Source organism: Berghia stephanieae, chromosome 12, assembly GCF_034508935.2.
Source record: "Berghia stephanieae isolate SIO BIC M18660-M18661 chromosome 12, UCSD_Bste_1.3, whole genome shotgun sequence".
In the NCBI taxonomy this organism is placed as follows: Eukaryota; Metazoa; Mollusca; class Gastropoda; order Nudibranchia; family Aeolidiidae; genus Berghia; species Berghia stephanieae.
The window spans coordinates 892,022-899,521 of record NC_088371.1 but is presented as its reverse complement, the minus strand read 5'-3'; the positions used below and the strand labels follow the sequence as shown (position 1 = coordinate 899,521).

General features: G+C 44.1%; 1 protein-coding gene across 1 annotated transcript in view; it reads right to left on the bottom strand.

Annotated features, from left to right (window-relative positions):
• LOC144957926 (uncharacterized) overlaps positions 1-7,500 on the bottom strand; it is a 145,606-nt gene that overhangs the window by 108,093 nt on the left and 30,013 nt on the right. The gene's annotated exons all lie outside the window — the stretch shown is intronic.

The following is a 7,500-nucleotide window of genomic DNA, read 5'->3' as shown; positions in this document are numbered from 1 at the left end:
TTGTCATGGTTTAGCTGTCTGGCGAGGTGGTCTCGTGGTATGACACTTGCTTTCGGATAGGAAGGTCCTGGGTTCGAGCCTCTCTCGTCGGCGCATGGTTGAGTCCTTGAAAAACCTACTCACATTCTCTTACCGTACTCAGGCGTAAAATGAGTACCTGGCCGTTAACAGTGTTGTCTGTGTCGGAAAAAAAAAACAATTTGTAAAATCTCCTATCAGGCGTCATGTCATGTTCTACATGCTAAGTGTTGCTGTTGGTTTGGGACCCTTTGTAAAGCGCATTAAGCACGTTTAGTGGACATTGCGCTATATAAAAGCTCAAGGTTATTATTTTTTGTTTTGTTTTTGTTTTTGTTTTTGTTTTTGTTGTTTTTTTTTTGTGTGGGTGGGGGGGGGGGGGGGGGCTGTGCTTTTATTTTTGTTATTGTTTTTTTGGTTTTGTCAATTTTCGGGTTTTGTTGGGGGGTTTGTTTGTTTTTTTTTTTGTATTATTTTCTTTTGTTTTGTTTTGTTTTTTTTTTGGGTTTTTTTGTTTGTTTTTTGTGTGTTTTTATCGGGGGGGGGGGGGGGGGGGGAGGGAGGCGGGGGGGGGGGGGGTATTTTTCCACTGTCTAGTCTTTGTTGTTACAGGCGACATCAGAGGGCAGACGGTTGGAAGACGGAGATGAACAGGGACGTGAACATTTCATAGCAAAAACGAATTTGTTGAAACGCATTTCGACCGACGTGAACACACGTGCAGGTCCGATCACCGGACGCACTCGTGGCCTCGTTTTAACATTGGTTGTAATGGAGAATATAAGACTGCATTGGTTTGAGAGTATAATTTCCATGACGACTATGAGGCCATGACAATTTGGGTTGTCAGACCTGAAAATAAGTACACGTCGGCTTCGACGCTTTTTTCTCTCCTCACCTATTTTTTTTTCTTATCTTTTTAATTTTCTTCCTCTTTCTCTATGCCCTTTGTTTATTTATTTATTTATTTAACTTTTTTTCTATTTATCATTATTATTTATTTAAAGTATTGGACTGGAACCCTCAGGGCAGAAGATCAAGGGGAAGGCCACGAGGAACATGGAGAAGAATTAAAGAAGCTGATATACAGAGAAGTGGTAAGACATGGAATGAGATAAAAAAGTTAGCTTAGGATAGAGAAGGATGGAAACTGTTTGTCTGTGGCCTGTACCCTGACCCAGGGTGAAAAAGGCAATGATGATGATGATGACGATAGAGAAGGATGGAAACTGTTTGTCTGTGGCCTGTACCTTGACCCAGGGTGAAAAAGGCAATGATGATGATGATGATGACGATAGAGAAGGATGGAAACTGTTTGTCTGTGGCCTATACCCTGACCCAGGGTGAAAAAGGCAATGATGATGATGATGACGATAGAGAAGGATGGAAACTGTTTGTCTGTGGCCTGTACCCTGACCCAGGGTGAAAAAGGCAATGATGATGATGATGACGATAGAGAAGGATGGAAACTGTTTGTCTGTGGCCTGTACCCTGACCAGGTGAAAAAGGCAATGATGATGATGATGATGATGACGATAGAGAAGGATGGAAACTGTTTGTCTGTGGCCTGTACCCTGACCCAGGGTGAAAAAGGCAATGATGATGATGATGTCGATAGAGAAGGATGGAAACTGTTTGTCTGTGGCCTGTACCCTGACCCAGGGTGAAAAAGGCAATGATGATGATGATGAAGATAGAGAAGGATGGAAACTGTTTGTCTGTGGCCTGTACCCTGACCCAGGGTGAAAAAGGCAATGATGATGATGATGACGATAGAGAAGGATGGAAACTGTTTGTCTGTGGCCTGTACCCTGACCCAGGGTGAAAAAGGCAATGATGATGATGATGATGATGACGATAGAGAAGGATGGAAACTGTTTGTCTGTGGCCTGTACCCTGACCCAGGGTGAAAAAGGCAATGATGATGATGATGATGTCGATAGAGAAGGATGGAAACTGTTTGTCTGTGGCCTGTACCCTGACCCAGGGTGAAAAAGGCAATGATGATGATGATGAAGATAGAGAAGGATGGAAACTGTTTGTCTGTGGCCTGTACCCTGACCCAGGGTGAAAAAGGCAATGATGATGACGATAGAGAAGGATGGAAACTGTTTGTCTGTGGCCTGTACCCTGACTCAGGGTGAAAAAGTGCAATGATGATGACGATAGAGAAGGATGGAAACTGTTTGTCTGTGGCCTGTACCCTGACCCAGGGTGAAAAAGGCAATGATGATGATGATGACGATAGAGAAGGATGGAAACTGTTTGTCTGTGGCCTGTACCCTGACCCAGGGTAAAAAAAGGCAATGATGATGATGATGACGATAGAGAAGGATGGAAACTGTTTGTCTGTGGCCTGTACCCTGACCCAGGGTGAAAAAGGCAATGATGATGATGATGATGACGATAGAGAAGGATGGAAACTGTTTGTCTGTGGCCTGTACCCTGACCCAGGGTGAAAAAGGCAATGATGATGATGATGACGATAGAGAAGGATGGAAACTGTTTGTCTGTGGCCTGTACCCTGACTCAGGGTGAAAAAGGCAATGATGATGATGATGACGATAGAGAAGGATGGAAACTGTTTGTCTGTGGCCTGTACCCTGACCCAGGGTAAAAAAAGGCAATGATGATGATGATGACGATAGAGAAGGATGGAAACTGTCTGTGGCCTGTACCCTGACCCAGGGTGAAAAAGGCAATGATGATGATGATTATTATTTTGTCTTATTTTTAGGGTTTTTTTTTTTTTTTTTTTGTTTTCTGTCTTTGTATTTTTAAAAATTTGTTTTGTTTTTTTCCCCAGCAGATTAAAGGTTGATACGCATAAAATGTGACCCGTCGTGTGAGAACAGTTTTGTGTTGGGATGGCCCAGATGCTAAAATGTCAAATTAAAGTTACACTAATCACAAAAACGGAACAAAAGTCTGATGTGTGAAAATACTGGTTCCTTTCTCATTAGAAGTGTAAAACCAGTCATCCAGAGGTCTGAATACAAACCTTGTGTAATTCATCTTCTGGTGTCAGAGTGATGACATCATATGTTCTAGTCTAAATATAGAATGCTGGTCGTCAACAAAGATCATCCAACCTTGGTCTTTAACGTCCCGTAATTCTTAGAATCAGGGGGCGAAGTGGCCGAGTGGTTAAGGCATTGCACTGTGATCCGGAAGGGCCCGATGTTCGAGCTCTGCTTCAGGCACTGTCGTTTTTTTTCCTTGGGGAAGATTATAAACCCTCAATATGCTCACTTTGGACAACATGGGTGATTCCTGTTGACGTCAGACATCCTGTTTGATGAATTATCTATCTATATTCCTTCATGGAACGCCTAGGCGACGGGATCTATTGATGTTGCGAAAGGGCTTCGTTTTTTTGCTTTTTTTCTTTTTTTTTTTTTTTTTTTTTTTTTTTTTTAAATCCGAAGAATCTACCTACACATCCTACTACTGTAACTGAAGGAGTTAAGTCTCCTTATAAATCAATGTGTAACTTTTACATTGTTCACTATTCATTCACCCCGGACGACTGATTACACAATTCCAACGAGTTTTGAACCGGAAGAGAGGAAGTTGTGACGTCACTACTTCTCTGCCCTATTAAGTAATATGAGATCTTGGGGCTTGTTGGGCTTTTATTTTTTATCATTCTACATTCTAATATTTCCTTCCACCACTCATCCAAGACGTGGTATAGATGGAATGCAGTTGACGTCACTCGGGTCTTTATGTTTTTGCTATCCGCGTTTATGAGGAATTCTCAGCTATATTAACCCGACTATAAAAGTTCATGGTTACACATAGTTTTGTGTGTAAGACCTTAATATTTCCGGATGGCAATGTTGTGAGCTTCTTAGCCAAGCGCATACTATCTATATACTTTTATTTATTTAGCCCACTAGCCTCGATCAATTGAGGTCATTCCGTCTTTATGTAAAGGTGGGGTAGAAAATGGAGAGATGGAAATGTTTACACGTGAACTTGTAGGAAAGTAGAATGGAGGGGGGGGGGATGAGCTAGTGACTTCGAATGGGGGGGGGGGGGGGATGAGGCTAGTGACTTCGAATGGGGGGGGGGGATGAGGCTAGTGACTTCGAATGGGGGGGGGGGGATGAGGCTAGTGACTTCGAATGGGGGCGGGGGATGAGGCTAGTGACCTCGAATGGGGGGGGGGGGATGAGGCTAGTGACTTCGAATGGGGGGGGGGGATGAGGCTAGTGACTTCGAATGGGGGGGGGGGGGGGGTGAGGCTAGTGACTTCGAATGGGGGGGGGGATGAGGCTAGTGACTTCGAATGGGGGGGGGGGGGGATGAGGCTAGTGACTTCGAATGGGGGGGGGGGGGGATGAGGCTAGTGACTTCGAATGGGGGGGGGGGGGGGATGAGGCTAGTGACTTCGAATGGGGGGGGGGGGGGGATGAGGCTAGTGACTTCGAATGGGGGGGGGGGGGATGAGGCTAGTGACTTCGAATGGGGGGGGGGGATGAGGCTAGTGACTTCGAATGGGGGGGGGGGGGGATGAGGCTAGTGACTTCGAATGGGGGGGGGGGGGATGAGGCTAGTGACTTCGAATGGGGGGGGGGGGGGATGAGGCTAGTGACTTCGAATGGGGGGGGGGGGATGAGGCTAGTGACTTCGAATGGGGGGGGGGGGTGAGGCTAGTGACTTCGAATGGGGGGGGGGGGGGGGGATGAGGCTAGTGACTTCGAATGGGGGGGGGGGGGGGATGAGGCTAGTGACTTCGAATGGGGGGGGGGATGAGGCTAGTGACTTCGAATGGGGGGGGGGGGGGATGAGGCTAGTGACTTCGAATTGGGGGGGGGGGGGATGAGGCTAGTGACTTCGAATGGGGGGGGGGGGGGGGGGGGGTGTCAGAGTTGATGAAAAGGAAAATCATTAATCGTCTCAGTGACCTGTCATTGTTGTATGCTAATGATATGCAAATGAAACATCGACCTAATACACAATGAATGTAACAACCATTGCAACATGAGAGTGTGGGAGGGTTGGCAATGATAAGAAATATTGATTAAATAATAATAATAATAATAATAATAATAATAATAATAATAATAATAATAATAATAATAATAATAATAATAATAATAATAATAATTCCGTTGGTCCATTATAATTCCGGATGGCAATGTTGTGAATTTCTAGGTCAAGTACACAGCATCTATACCGTTTGGAGACGATAGGTCATAGGTCACATTTGACTTTCACTCCACTACGTACCATATTTGGGAACTCGTTCATCCCCATGCTATCATCATTTAAAAAAAAAACATTGCGCGTTATATCGCGCAATATCCACTAAACGTGCTCAAAGCGCTTTACAAGGAGTCCCTAGCCAACAGCAACACTTAATATAAAGGACGAGACATGACGCATATAATCTATTAGGCAATTCTACATTTTTTCAGATAGACAACACTGTTAACACATTTTACACCTGAGTACGGTGAGAAAATGTGAGTAAATAACCTTTACTAAGGACTCAACTCTGCGCCGCTCAAAGCGAGACTCGACCCCTTGGGCCTTCTGATCCGGAGGCGAGTGTCATACCATCATAGCACATTTGGCCACACCGTTTATAGATAATATACGCTTGGCTAAGAAACTCGCAACATTGCCATCCGGAAGAGGAACGGACCAACACACAAAACTGTGTGTATCCATGAACGTTTATAGTCGGGTTAATACAGTTCCGTGAGCATTACTCATAAAAGCGGATGGTAAAAAACAACAACAAAGACAAAGACCTGAGTGACGTCATCTTCGAACTATCTATCGGCGATTGAGTAAGACGTGTCGTGTGCGTGAATACAAATCAACACACGACCCTTAATTCGTGGACACGTTTCTCCTCATGTGTAAATAAACACATTACACACCCGTGACATCATTTGGTTTATCTATGACGTCATCGCCCAATTCGCCAACGGAATGCGCTGTTCTAATATGACGTCATAATTTAATTTACTCGGGGTAGTTTACCTGTAATGGCCACTGCAATAACTACACGTATTCCGTAGCCAAGCTTTCGTCGGGCGTCTTTTGGTCGGGAAGTTCAAGCGGAGGTTTGCAGTATTCTAAATGAACAAGACCGGTGAGAATTATTAACGCATCTTATTCATTCCCGATAGAAGGAACGAAATAGACGTCACTCAACTCATTGTTATTGTTTCTAGGCAGTCAGTTTGGTGATGACCACACCGTGGTGATAACCATAGATAGTGTTGATGACTTCTCACTAAATGAAAACAATCAGACGATAAACATTCAAGTTTACACATAGTTTTTTGTGGAGAATGGTAGATCCTGCTGGCGGATGGTGTATTTTATCTAAACGCATAGTATCAATTGAGAAAGAAAGTGAGCTTTAATGAGTTTATTTGTCTGTCTGTCTGTCTGTCTGTCTTTCTGTGGGTCTGTCTGTCTGTCAGCCCGCATGCGTATCCATCCATCCATCAACCCATTTATCCATCAAAACATCCATCTATCCATGAATCTAATAATCCATCCACCCATCCATACAACACATCCATCCATCCATCAACCCATTTATCCATCAAAACATCCATCTATCGATGAATCTAACCATCCATCCATCCATCCATCCATCCATACAACACACCCAACCATCCATCCATCCATCCATACAACACACCCAACCATCCATCCATCCATCCATCCATACAACACATCCACTCATCCATCCATCCATACAACACATCCACTCATCCATTCATCCATCCATACAACACATCCATCTATCCATCCACTTATCCATACAGCCATCCATCCATTCATCCATACAACCATCCATCCATCCATCCATACAACCATCCATCCATCCACTCATCCATCCATCCATCCATCCACTCATCAATCCATCCATCCATCCATCCATCCACTCATCAATCCATCCACTCATCCATCTATATAACACATCCAACCATCCATCCATCCATCCATCCAAACATCCATCCATCCATCCATCCAAACATCCATCCATCCGCTCACCAATCCATACAACACATCAATCCATCCATCCATCCATCTATCCATCCGTCCATCCATCCATCCATCCATCCACTCATCCATCCATCCATCCATCCAACCAACCGTCCATAAATCCATCCATCCATCCATCCACCCATCCATCCATCAATCCATCCAACTATCCATCCATCCATCCATCCACTCACCAATCCATACAACACATCAATCCATCCATCCATCCATCCATCCATCCATCCATCCATTCATCCATCCATCCATCCATCCAACCATCTATCCATAAACCCAACTATTTTTGTAGCAAATAAGGAAACGAGATTCAAATAGAATGCATTATGAGAGCGTAGAAGAAAATTGAAACTGGAAAAAAAGATGGGAAAATATTTAAAAAATCAAATTACCAGTTTTTTTTCCAAAAACCCATGCGTTTTGCTGGCTAATGTTAGGTAAACAACG